The sequence below is a fragment of the Macaca thibetana genome, chromosome 3, assembly GCF_024542745.1.
Source record: "Macaca thibetana thibetana isolate TM-01 chromosome 3, ASM2454274v1, whole genome shotgun sequence".
Lineage (NCBI taxonomy): Eukaryota > Metazoa > Chordata > Mammalia > Primates > Cercopithecidae > Macaca > Macaca thibetana.
The window spans coordinates 52,367,439-52,382,032 of NC_065580.1; the positions used below are offsets into that span (position 1 = coordinate 52,367,439).

General features: G+C 38.0%; 1 long non-coding RNA gene across 1 annotated transcript in view; it reads right to left on the reverse strand.

The window, feature by feature from the left end:
• Positions 1 to 1,239: 1,239 nt before the first annotated feature.
• Positions 1,240 to 14,594, reverse strand: part of LOC126949854 (uncharacterized) — a 28,753-nt gene continuing 15,398 nt past the window's right edge. Inside the window, exons 2-3 of the long non-coding RNA XR_007723977.1 lie at positions 4,222 to 4,319; positions 1,240 to 1,299 (exon numbers count right to left, since the gene is read on the reverse strand). This is a non-coding gene — a long non-coding RNA (uncharacterized LOC126949854). The remainder of the gene's footprint in view (positions 1,300 to 4,221; positions 4,320 to 14,594) is intronic.

A 14,594-nucleotide genomic window follows, 5' to 3' on the forward strand; every position in this document is an offset into this window, starting at 1 on the left:
CATCTTGAATTGTAGCTGCCATAATGGGAGGGACCTGGTGGGAGGTAATTGAATCAAGGGGACAGGTTTTTCCTGTGCTGTTCTTGTGATAGTGAATAAGTCTTACAAGATCTGATGGTTTTACAAAGGGCAGTTCCCCTGCACACCCTCTCTTGCCTCCTGCCATGTAAGACGTGCATTTGTTCCTTCTTTGCCTTCTGCCATGATTGTGAGGCTTCCCCAGCCATGTGGAACTGTGAGTCCATTAAGCCTCTTTTTCTTTATAAATTACGCAGTCTCAGGTATTTCTTCATAGCAGTATGAGGATGGACTAATACACTCCCTCCTCTATGTCATCAGTTTTTCCCCTCTTGGCCTCATCATTACTATGACCATATAAAGATGCTCTTATTTCTCTCACATTAGTTATATTAAAAATTTTCTTGACCCCACATCCACCTGTAGCTCTCCGTCTGGCTCTACTATCTCTACTGCTCTTCACTGCATGATTCTTCTGCAAGTATAGGTTGTCTATACTTACTGTCTTCAATTCTTCTCCTCCCATTCCCTTCAGTCCCTTCCAATCAAGCTTGTGCCCCCACTACTCCTCTGAAAGTTCTTATGTCAAGGTTAACACAGTTTGTAGTATTAGTGAATTTCTTCTTTTTTTTTGTCATGGTTATCCTCGATGAAAAATTGAACTTACTCCCATTTATTGCATGTGTTAAGTGATGAGGTTTGCCCAAAGCTCAGGAAAACAAGGAGAAGGTGAAATAATGAACAATATATAGATTGGCAGGAAAAATACAGAATGAAAAAATTGTTTAGAAGAAGGTAATCCTTTTATAGCATTGGCCACTCTATAGAGATTCGATTTTTAACATTTACACATTTTAACCAATTACTTTGACCACTTGGAGCACATGGATGCATTTACACTGACCACTCTGTGTCCTTCCACGTTCTCCCTGTATGGCTTTCCTTTCCTGATCTCTGACAATTTGGAATCCCAAGCCCTTTCTGGGATTATTACCTAGCCCCCAGGTCAAGCCTCTCTAGGGATCCAGCGTGGAGGAGGGAGGAAGAGGAGGGGGTAGTGGTAAAAGGGGGCAGGAGCAGGAGGATTTAGTGGAACAAAGGGATGAGAGAAAATAGGAAAGAAGAAAAAGCAGCAGACCCAGGCAACATGTGATGTGGCCATAAAAACTGTTTTCTGTACTGTCTGCTGCAATTAAATTTTAAAAACATGCTTACCCTTTCTTTTTTTTTTTAAATGAGCAAACTCCTTCAAAGGGGGTGGATTGTATAGTTTCTGGCATGCTGCAGGGGAGAAAAAGTCCATCTCAATACTTTATAAGCACACTTTGAATTCAGAACTTTACAATTCTTCAGAAACAATTAATGAAAAAAAGAGTGCTGTTGGGATGACTGTGAGTCACTTCCCCACCCTCTGATTCACTAAGTCACAAATGCTGGACATGTAAAAGAAGGACTTTTGATTTTGAGGATTCATGAGCTGATTCAATACTGTCTTTATGTTTTGACACTATCTATTCAAGTTCAAGCTTTGAGGTGTTTTGGCACCATAAAGCAGCATCAAGGTAAGGGATCAAAGGATGAGAAAAGCCAGCATGAGTGAAGGTTTGTTAGCTAGAAGCATCCAATTCTTGCATAATAATCAGAAGGCAAGGTTAGGCAGCTACTGATAGCATGGATGCTGAAGAAAGCAGAAGTACTTTCAAATCCAGATAGCTCCAATTGCTTGCTCTCCTATGACTACTCTTAACTGAAATATTTATAGTGGCTCAAGAATGATAGCAGAATAAATATCCTTGGGCTCTCCACTGGTCTAAATCCCTCCACAAAAAACCTTGTCACTGGTATTTGTTAAAATTCATCCAAAGAAACACTGATAAATGCTATATGTTTAGAAAACATCATATAAAATATACAAATAAATAAGCTATACAGTAATTGGTCCCTTAGGTTATTTTAAGGAGGTAAAATTTTCTAACATCTGAATTTCTTCCTGTCAGAGGTGTTTGAACCAGAGCAATTCCATCTTGAATAGGAGGTGGGTAAAAGAAGACTGAGACCTACTGAGCTGCATTCCCAGGAGGTTAAGGCATTCCTAGACATAGGATGAGATAGGTCCTTGGCACAAGCCACAGGTCACAAAGACCTTGCTGATAAAACAGCATGCGTAAAGAAGCTGTCCAAAACCCACCAAAACAGAGATGGCAATGAAAGTGACCTCTGGTCATCTCACTGCTCATTATATGCTAATTATATAATGCATTAACATGTTAAAGACATTCCCACCAGTGCCGTACAGTTTACAAATGCCATAGCAACATCAGGAAGTTACCCTATATGATCTAAAAAGTCAGTGGGGGCAGAGGCGGGAACTTTCAGTTCCGAGAATTGCCCACCCCTTTCCTGGAAACTCATGAATAGTTAACCCCTTGTTTAGCATATAATCAAGAAGTAACAAAAAGTATCATCGGTCGAGCAGCCCATACCACTGTTCTGCCTATAGAGTAGCCATTCTTTATTCCTTTACTTTTCTGATGAACTTGCTTTCACTTTACTGTATGGACTTGCCCTGAATTCTTTCTTGCGTGAGGTCCAAGAACCCTCTCTTGGGTTCTGAATTGAGACCCCTTTCTATAACAAAAACATTTAACTTTATTACTAGGTCATGACATTCTGGAAAGTTTCTTTGGAACGATGCCCTAGTTTGAGCTCCCAGTTTGATAGTACAAATTGAGTATCCTTAATCAAAAAATCTGAAACCTGAAATGCTCCAAAATTTGAAATTTTTGAGCACCAACATGGTACTCAAAGGAAATGCTCATTGGAGCATTTCAGATTTTGGATTTTTGAATTAGGGATGCTCAACCACTAAGTATAATGCAAATATTCAAAAACTGGAAAAAAATAAAAATTGGAAACACTTCTCATCCCAAGTATTTCAGATAAGGGATGCTCACCCTGTAAAACTTGAACATTCTTGTTAGAAAATTAGATGTTATGAATGAGATGAATGTACCTGTATTTGGTTTGTTTTTCTGTTTTAAGAAACTAAATGTTCAAAGATTATTAGCATACACTCAATTACAGAGATGTTAAATACTAATTGGATTGTGACTCTGATTTTATTTTCATCTAGATTATTTTGATTTACCTATGACATTATTTCATATCACTACTCATAGGGAGCCTACCTTTTTGCTTGGTAGTGAGTGTGAAGCAGCTAAAAGAAATGGAGATATCTGAGAAACTACCAGCTGGTAACCAATATATACACTTGAGATACAGCTATGTATTTTTCAGATTGGAACAGTAAGTGACTATAGGATCCAAAACAGAAAATTTGGTGTTAAATCCCCCATAAGTATCTTGTGTGATAGCATATTTTAAGATTGCTGAATTCATGGGGGAAAAAAGCATACTGCTAAACCAAAATGCATGAGTACAGTTGAGAAGTTAAAAAGTTATATTCCTGTTTTTGAAATTTTACACCAAATTTTGACAACAACAACAAAACTTCTTGGTTAAGTTTATTAGATTAAAAATATTGCTAAAATCAGGCTAAATATGCATGCAAAGTTCCTTCTGATAAAAACTGGTGAAAAAACATTACAAATCAATAGAATTATAAACTAAATCATGCCTTGAGCTAGGAAAGATGAAATGACCATCACTAGTAAACTGATAGGCACGAGTTCTCGATAGGCAATGACTTACTTATGTTAAAAGATGGAAGAAACATAGATCAGTGTAGTTCAAGCCCTTCACAAATGTTAGAAACCAAGAAATTGAGGTACAAAGTGGTTGCTTGACTTGCCAAGGTCCCATGACTTGTTAGTGGCAGAGCCAGGCTGGAATTTGACCCTGCATTCCAGGAAAGAGCACCTTTATTATACCATGCCAGGCCAGCACCAAAATTCCAGGACTGCTTTTGCAAGTGTTATATTTAACCAGGGTTCTTAATTACTAGCTGGTAAGGAATTTGCATAGAACCATATGGATGTAGATCAAAATCACATGATTAAATGTTTCACAAGTGGTGAATTACATATATGTGTACATATATACATATATGTGTGTATATATATGAATGAGAGAATTAAAATTACTTTAAAAATATATTTAATTTACAAAAAAGCCTTGGGATCATCTATTGAGGTGAAAACAGTGATGTCATGCAAAGATTACCAGATGTCTACAGGAACTGACCTCTCATCTTGCCCTGCCATGCATTGGCTGTGGAATTGCTTCATTCTCCAGTCAACAAAACGGGGATGTTGATGACTGCTCTACCTCCAAGAAACACTCTACGGATAAATAAAATAGAATAAGTGGAGTGTTCTGAGGGTTTCTAACAGGGGAACCCGCCCCCAATATTTCAACATAAGTTCTTTCTATTTTCCATAAGTGTCGGCTGGCTGAGAAATAAAGAGAAAGAGTACAAAGAGAGGAATTTTACAGCTGGGCCTCCAGGGGTGACATCATGTATCAGTAGGACCGTGATGCCCACCTGAGCCACAAAACCAGCAGGTTTTTATTAAGGGTTTCAAAAGGGGAGGGGCTGCAAGAACAGGGAGTAGGTCACAAAGATCACATGCTTCAAAGGGCAAAAGGCAGAACAAAGATCATATGCTTCTGAGGAAACAGGACAAAGGGCAAAAGGCAGAACTTTTGATAAGGGTCTATGTTCAGCAGTGCATGTATTGTCTTGATAAACATCTTAACAGAAAACAGGATTCAAGAGCAGAGAACCATTCTGACCTCAAATTTACCAGGGCGGGGTTTTTCCCCACTCTAGTAAACCTGAGGGTACTGCAAGAGACCAGGGCATATTTCAGTCCTTATCTCAACCGCATAAGACAGACACTCCCAGAGCGGCCGTGTATAGACCTCCCCCGAGGAATGCAATTCTTTTCCCAGAGTATTAATATCAATATTCCTTGCTAGGAAAAGAATTTAGTGGTATCTTCCCTACTTGCACATCTGTTTATAGGCTTCTGCAAGAAGAAAAATATGGCTCTTTTTGCCTGACCCGACAGGCAGTCAGACCTTATGGTTGTCTTCGTTTCCCTGAAAATCGCTGTTATTCTGTTCTTTTTCAAAGTGCACTGATTTCACATTGTTCAAACACACATGTTTTACAATCAATTTGTACAGTTAACACAATTTTAGTGGTCCTGAGGTGATGTACATCCTCAGCTTACGAAGATAACAGGATTAAGAGATTAAAGTAAGACAGGCATAAGAAATTATAAAAGTATTAACTTTGGGAACTGATAAATGTCTATATTAAAATGAAATCTTCACAATTTATATTCCTTTGCTGTGGCACCAGCCGGTCCCTCTGTTCAGGGTCCCTGACTTCCCACAACAGGTTTCATACCTTCCTAAAAGAATTAAAATAGGAGAATTAGGTTTTAGACCACAACTTGTTTAACTTACGTTGCTGATGACTACAAGTTTTCTTGTAGTTATGAGTCAGTGATTCTCAGGAATTCCTTTTTGCACCACTTAACCTTTAAACTGTTTTCTTTATTGAACCTTAGATTTAGAAGACTGATAAATCACCTAGAGATTTCTCCTCTCAGTTCAAGTACCCCCTCTTAGAAATGCTGATAAAAAACTTATTCCTGTGCAAGGTGGTTTATTCGATGGTTGACAAGCCACAACATAGAAAAATGTTCATGTTATTGAACAAAAATTTATCTGTATAATTTTTTTGTCATTCATTTTTATTTTATTTTATTTTTAAATTTTCTATAGGTTATTGGGGTACAGGTGGTATTTGGTTACACGAGTAAGTTCTTTAGTGGTGATTTGTGAGATTTTGGTGTGCCCATCACCCGAGCACTATACAAAGCACCCTATTTGTAGTCTTTTATCCCTTACCCGGCTCCCACCCTTCTGTCCAAGTCCCGAAAGTCCATTGTATCATCCTTATGCCTTTGTGTCCTCATAGCTCCCGCATATAAGTGAGAACATACCATGTTTGATTTTCCATTCCTGAGTTAATTCACTTAGAATAATAGTTTCCAATCTCATCCAGGTCACTGTGAGTGTCATTAATTCATACCTTTTTATGGCTGAGTAGTATTCCATCACATATATATATATATCATATATATATATATTCCATCATACATATATATGATATATATGTCATGGAACCAACCCAAATGCCAATCAATGAGTGGATAAACTGTGATATACATACATATATATGTATATGTATGAGACAGAATATATATATATGTATATCACAGTTTATAGGATGGAATGTACTGCACAGTGGTCTTGATTTGCATTTCCCTGATCATTAGTGACATTGAGCATTTTTTCATGTTTGTTGACTATTTGTATATCTTCTTTTGAGAATTGTATATTCATGTCCTTAGCCCACTTTGTGTTGGCATTGTTCTTTTTCTTGCTGATTTGTTTGAGTTTATTGTAGATCCTGGATATTAGTCTTTTGTCAGATGTATAGATTGTGAAGATTTTCTCCCACTCTGTGGGTTGTCTATTTACTCTGTTGACTATCCTTTTGCTGTGCAAAAGCTCTTTAGTTTAATTAAGTCCCAGCTATTTATCTTCATTTTTATTGGATTTGCTTTTGGGTTCTTGGTCATAAAATCCTTGCCTAAGCCTATCTCAGTGTAATTTTTAACTGCAGTCATAGTTTTTTTTTGTTTTGAGTTACATAGATTTTATCAATTCTCAAATTATTTGAATTCAACTATCAAGTTTCTCCTAAATTTTCAATGTTATAGTAAGAAAGAAGATAGCATTATTAAGTGGCTACTGTGCAGTATTAACACTTTTATCTGGGTGTTTTCAATTAAAACTCAAAATAAGTTAATTCCAAGTAGTCTCCATTCCTGCATTGATGAGACTAGCAAAGTTGCTAAAACCATAAGCTCTGAATTTAGACACACCTGGATTTAAGTCTTGGCTCTTGGATTTAAATCTTGGCCACTTACTAACTGTATAAATTGTAGAAGTTACTTAGCCCTTCTAAGCCTCAGCTTCCTCATTGGTAAATTTTAAAAGTGATAGTTCTAATGATAATGTGGTTATGAGGTTAAAAAATATAATGCCTGGGCAACATGATGAAGCCCTATCCCTACAAAAAATGTATAAATTTATAATCATGTCATCTGCAAACAGGGACAATTTGACTTCTTCTTTTCCTAACTGAATACCCTTGATTTCTTTCTCTTGCCTGATTGCCCTAGCCAGAACTTCCAACACTATGTTGAATAGGAGTGGTGAGAGAGGGCATCCCTGTCTTGTGTCAGTTTTCAAAGGGAATGCTTCCAGTTTTTGCCCATTCAGTATGATATTGGCTGTGGGTTTGTCATAAATAGCTCTTATTATTTTGAGATACGTTCCATCAGTACCGAATTTATTGAGAGTTTTTAGCATGAAGGGCTGTTGAATTTTGTCAAAGGCCTTTTCTGCATCTATAGAGATAATCACGTGGTTTTTGTCTTTGGTTCTGTTTATATGCTGGATTACATTTATTGATTTGCTTATGTTGAACCAGCCTTGCATCCCAGGGATGAAGCCTACTTGATCATGGTGGATAAGCTTTTTGATGTGCTGCTGGATTCGGTTTGCCAGTATTTTATTGAGGATTTTTGCATCGATGTTCATCAGGGATATTGGTCTAAAATTCTCTTTTTTTGTTGTGTCTCTGCCAGGCTTTGGTATCAGGATAATGTTGTCCTCATAAAACGAGTTAGGGAGGATTCCTGCTTTTTCTATTGCTTGGAATAGTTTCAGAAGGAATGGTACCAGCTCCTCCTTGTACCTCTGGTACAATTCAGCTGTGAATCATTCTGGTCCTGGACCTTTTTTGGTTGGTAGGCTATTAATTATTGCCTCAATTTCAGAGCCTACTATTGGTCTATTCAGGGATTCAACTTCTTCCTGGTTTAGTCTTGGGAGAGTGTAAGTGTCCAGGAAATTATCCATTTCTTCTAGTTTTTCTAGTTTATTTGCGTAGAGGTGTTTATAGTATTCTCTGATGGTAGTTTGTATTTCTGTGGGGTCAGAAATAAAGGTGATATCCCCTTTATCATTTTTTATTGCGCCTGTTTGTTTCTTCTCTCTTTTCTTCTTTATTAGTCTTGCTAGTGGTCTATCAATTTTGTGGATCTTTTCAAAAAACCAACTCCTAGATTCATTGATTTTTTGGAGGGTTTTCTGTGTCTCTATCTCCTTCAGTTCTGCTCTGATCTTAGTTATTTCTTGCCTTCTGCTAGCTTTTGAATGTGTTTGCTCTTGCTTCTCTAGTTCTTTTAATTGTGATGTTAGAGTGTCAATTTTAGATCTTTCCAGCTTTCTCTTGTGGGCATTTGGTGCTATAAATTTCCCTCTACACACTGCTTTAAATGTGTCTCAGAGATTCTGGTATGTTGTATCTTTGTTCTCATTGGTTTCAAAGAACATCTTTATTTCTGCCTTCATTTCTTTATGTACCCAGTAGTCATTCAGGAGCAGGTTTTTCAGTTTCCATGTAGTTGAGCAGTTTCGATTGAGTTTTAGTCCTGAGTTCTAGTTTGATTGCACTGTGGTCTGAGAGACAGTTTGTTATAATTTCTGTTCTTGTACATTTGCTGAGGAGTGCTTTACTTCCAGTTATGTGGTCAATTTTGGAATAAGTGCAATGTGGTGCTGAGAAGAATGTATATTCTGTTGATTTGGGGTAGAGAGTTCTGTAGATGTCTATTAGGTCCGCTTGATGCAGAGATGAGTTCAATTCCTGGATATCCTAGTTAACTTTCTGTCTTGTTGATCTGTCTAATGTTGACAGTGGGGTGTTGAAGTCTCCCATTATTATTGTGTGGGAGTCTAAGTCTCTTTGTAGGTCTCTAAAGACTTGCTTTATGAATCTGGGTGCTCCTGTATTGGGTACATACATATTTAGGATAGTTAGCTCTTCCTGTTGAATTGCTCCCTTTACCATTATGTAATGGCCTTCTTTGTCTCTTTTGATCTTTGATGGTTTAAAGTCTGTTTTACCAGAGACTAGGATTGCAACCCCTGCTTTTTTTTGTTCTCCTTTGCTTGATAGATCTTCCTCCATTCCTTTATTTTGAGTCTATGTGTGTCTCTGCATGTGAGATGGGTCTCCTGAATACAGCAAACTGATGGGTCTTGACTCTTTTTCCAGTTTGCTAGTCTGTGTCTTTTAATTGGACCATTTAGTCCATTTACATTTAAGGTTAATATCGTTATGTGTGAACTTGATCCTGTCATTATGAATTAACTGGTTATTTTGCTCGTTAGTTGATGCAGTTTCTTCCTAGCCTCGATGGTCTTTACATTTTGGCATGTTTTTGCCATCATCTCAGCCCAAAATCTCCTTAAGCTTATAAGCAATTTCAGCAAAGTCTCAGGATACAAAATTAATGTGCAAAAATCACAAGCATTCTTATACACCAGTAACAGACAAGCAGAGAACCAAATCATGAATGAACTTCCATTCACAATAGCTTCAAAGATAATAAAATACCTAGCAATCCAACTTACAAGAGATGTAAAGGATCTCTTCAAGGAGAACTACAAACCACTGCTCAGTGAAATAAAAGAGGACACAAACAAATGGAAGAACATACCATGCTCATGGATAGGAAGAATCAATATCATGAAAATGGCCATACTGCCCAAGGTAATTTATAAATTCAATGCCATCCCCATCAAGCTACCAATGAGTTTCTTCACAAAATTGGAAAAAACTGCTTTAAAGTTCATATGGAACCAAAAAAGAGCTCGCATTGCCAAGACAATCCTAAGTCAAAAGAACAAAGCTGGAGGCATCATGCTACCTGACTTCAAACTATACTGCAAGGCTACAGTAACCAAAACAGCATGGTACTGGTACCAAAACAGAGATATAGACCAATGGAACAGAACAGAGTCCTCAGAAATAATACCACACATCTACAGTCATCTGATCTTTGACAAACCTGAGAAAAATAAGAAATGGGGAAAGGATTCCCTATTGAATAAATGGTGCTGGGCAAATTGGCTAGTCTTAAGTAGGAAGCTGAAACTGGATCCTTTCCTTACTCCTTATACGAAAATTAATTCAAGATGGATTAGAGACTTAAATGTTAGACCTAATACCATAAAAACCCTAGAAGAAAACCTAGGTAATACCATTCAGGACATAGGCATGGGCAAGGACTTCATGTCTAAAACACCAAAAGCAATGGCAACAAAAGCCAAAATTGACAAATGGGATCTAATCAAACTAAAGAGCTTCTGCACAGCAAAAGAAACTACCGTCAGAGTGAACAGGCAGCCTACAGAATGGGAGAAAATTCTTGCAATCTACTCATCTAACAAAGGGCTAATATCCAGAACCTACAAAGAACTCAAACAAATTTACAAGAAAAAAGCAAACAACCCCATCAAAAAGTGGGCAAAGAATATGAACAGACATTTCTCAAAAGAAGACATGCATACAGCCAACAGACACATGAAAAATTGCTCGTCATCACTGGCCATCAGAGAAATGCAAATCAAAACCACAATGAGATACCATCTCACACCAGTTAGAATGGCAATCATTAAAAAGTCAGGAAAAAACAGGTGCTGGAGAGGATGTGGAGAAATAGGAACACTTTTACACTGTTGGTGGGATTGTAAACTAGTTCAACCATTATGGAAAACAATATGGCGATTCCTCAAGGATTTAGAACTAGAAGTACCATATGACCCAGCCATCCCATTACTGGGTATATACCCAAAGAATTATAAATCATGCTGCTATAAAGACACATGCACACGTATGTTCATTCCAGCACTATTCACAATAGCAAAGACTTGGAATCAACCCAAATGTCCATCAGTGACAGACTGGATTAAGAAAAATGTGGCACATATACACCATGTAATACTATGCAGCCATAAAAAAGATGAGTTTGTGTCCTTTGTAGGGACATGGATGCAGCTGGAAACCATCATTCTCAGCAAACTATCACAAGAACAGAAAACCAAACACCGCATGTTGTCACTCATAGGTGGGAACTGAACAATGAGATCGCTTGGACTCGGGAAGGGGAACATCACACACTGGGGCGTATTATGGGGATGGGGGAGCAGGGAGGGATTGCATTGGGAGTTATACCTGATGTAAATGATGAGTTGATGGGTGCTGACGAGTTGATGGGTGCAGCACACCAACATGGCACAAGTATACATATGTAACAAACCTGCATGTTATGCACATGTACCCTAGAACTTAAAGTATAATAATAAAAAATAAATTTAAAAAGTTGAAAATCAGAAAAAATAAAATAAAATAAAATGCTTCTTTTTCTGTGGAAAAAAAAATGTATAAATTAGCCAAGCATGGTGATGTGCCTGTAGTCTCAGCTATCGGGAGGCTGAGGTGGGAGGACTGCTTGAGCCTGGGACGGGGAGGTTGCAGTGAGCCAAGATTGTGCCATTGCACTCCAGCCTGGGCAACAGAGCAAAATCCTGTCTCAAAACATGTATTATTTATATATATATATATATATATATATATGGCATATGATTATATAATGCCTAGTAACTATTAAATAAATGTAAGCTATTGGTATTAATAGTCTCTCCTTTTTTTTTTTTTTTTTTTTTTTTTGGCCTTATGTTTATCCCAAAGAACTTGTATTTTCTTTGTTTTGGGCCTGATTTCTATATGAAGAAATAGTTTTGAATTATCTCCTGGTGTATTAGCTTTCTCTCCCTAATTTTAAAATTCAAATATTCATAAACATACATTCTGTGGTTTTCATGTTTTTGACAAAAATATTGAACAGGAAAGAGCAAATCATAAATTCTTGGAGTTTGCCTTTTAAGGTTGAAGTCAAGTCTTTGGCCAATACTCTTTGGGTGACATTGAATGCCTAACTGTGAAGCAAACCACCAGTCATCTTGCTCTTACCTGGCCCTCATTCCTCCATCTTAACAACAAAAGGTGTGTATCACAATATTTGGTGAATGCTATGCTAAAACCAAGGCATACCATGTACATGCATGCCTTCCTCCTGACACACAGGCAACCAAATCTAAGAAAAGAAATGAGACTGCTTGTCATGACTTGTTCTTAGTGAATTCACATTGGTTGTATTTGTTTACTGTATCTTGCTTACAAATCATCCATTTTAGAATTTTGTTTGGCGTCTGCATGAGGCTCATCAGTTTATATACAGATCTCATGTTTTCACTATTTTTAGAAGTAGAAATATTTTCTAGCCATTAGTCACCTTTTCCGTTCTCCTTGATTCTCAGGAACAGTTCTCTGATCTCATCTGCAAACTCTTTTGATACTTTGGGATAGAATTTGTATTAAACTGAAGTTTTGAAGTCATTTAGAGTAAGTGAAGATTTCTCTTACTATCTCTTTTTCTATTATAGGTTTTAATTCTCTCTTCATAATGTTTGCTTCAAAATTGATGTTCATCTCTCTTAGAATATGGAAGAAAGCAGAAAATTGATTGGTTCTTTGATTATGCTATCATTTGTTAAGGTTATATTGTATTTTTTTTTTTTTTTTGAGACAAGGTCTTGCTGTGTGGCCCAGGCTGGAGTGCAGTGGTGTGAACATGGCTAGTGAGGGTTTACTTCCTGGGCTCAAGTGATTCTCCTATCTCAGCCCCCTGAGTAGCTGGGAACACAGGCATGTGCTACCACACCTGGCTAACCTTTTACAAAGTTTTGTAGAGATGGAGTCTCACTTTGTTTCCCAGGCTGTTGGGCAAGAGATCCTCCTGGGCTCAAGCGATCCACCTGCCTTGGCCTCCCAAAGCATTAGGATTACAGGTGTCAGCCACCATGCTTGGCCTAAGGTTATATTGTCTGAGATATAGCATAGGTTTTTCTTCCCAGATCTTTTCTTGGCTACAGAGATTAAAAAGAAAAACAGCTTTCTTGCTGTCTTTAGTGTTTATCTCCACCCCTACTTTAAGACTTTATTCTCATAATACTCTAAACAATTTTTCCTTTTCTTTTATTGCATGCTTGGCTCTGTCCACCCTATCCATCCTCTGAGCCATAGGAACCTCGAGTCTTCCTACTCCAGATCTAACACTCCTTTTACCTCCTCTCTGAGAGCTGTCTACTCCTCAACTATTTTTCTATTCTTGCTGTGTATGTTTGCAGCACAATCTCAGAACCTCGTTTATGGTCAATTATCTGAGATTATTTCTATTATATTTTCTTTCCAGACAGCATATCTTTCCTCTGAAACAGGATCATTTTTGTAATGCTCAAGTAATCCTGCTTTCAGAGTCTACATTCCTCTTCTAAACATATTCCCTTGGGCACTATTATTTTCCTTACTTTTTATGAAGCTTCCTTTCTGAAGGCCTGACCATTACTTTTTTCACTATTATAAAACATCAAGGCCATTTTATCCCAAGATTTCCTTGTTTCAACATTTGACACCTCCTTCTTTCTTGTTGGAATCCAGGATAGAAGTTTCCCAAATGTATTCCTTTACCTGCTGAGGGAAACTTGTCAGTAACACAAACCAAGAACAAACTCTCGGTTGCTGTGTGCTGGGTTGAATGTGTGCCTTTCCCCAGCTTATGTCCACCTGGAGCCTGTGAACATGACCTTATTTGAAAATACAGTCTTTGCAGATGTAATCAAGTTAAGATGAGGTCATACTGGATTAGAATGGACCCTAAATCCAATATAACTGAATCCTTATAAAAAGAGGAACACTGGGACACAGGGACACAGACAGGGAGAAGATCGTAGGTGGAGACTGAGTGATGCATCTAGAAGCCAGGGAGCACCAAGGGTGGCAAGCAACTGCCAGAGGCTAGGAAGAGGCAAAGAAGGTTCCCTAGAGGCGTCAGAGGAAAACATCACCTTAGTTGCAGACTGCTAGCTGCCAACACTGAGATAATAATTTTTTGTTGTTTTAAGCTACCTAGTTTGTGGTGATTTGTTAGGGCAGCATCAGGTAACCAATACATGTGGTTAATAGCAGGATACCACTAACTGGTTCCAGGTGGCCAATTCTGTAGCAGTTTTGCTACATGTATCAGAAGATAGCATGGCTATGTGGCAAGAATATAGACTTTAAACTTAAAGACCCATGCTCAACTCTTAGACCTACCACTGGTGAGTTGGGCGATCTGCGGCTGCTAAAAGAAAAATTTTGGACAAACTAAATTTAACAGAGTTTAACTGAGCAAAGAATGTTTCATGAACTGGGCAATCCCCAAACCAGAATAGATTCAGACAGACTCACGTGAAAAGGATTTATGAACAGAAAAACGAAAGTGAAACAGAAGTGAGGAATAGAAACAGCTGGATTGTTACAGCTTTATGTTTGTCTTATTTGAATATGGTTTAAACAGTTGGCCATCTATAATTGGCTGAAACTCAGTGATGGGTACAAGAGAAAGTTACAGGCCGGGCGCAGTGGCTCAAGCCTGTAATCTCAGCACTTTGGGAGGCCGAGATGGGTGGATCACGAGGTCAGGAGATCGAGACCATCCTGGCTAACACGGTGAAACCCCATCTCTACTAAAAAATACAAAAAACTAGCCGGGCGAGGTGGCGGGCGCCTGTAGTTC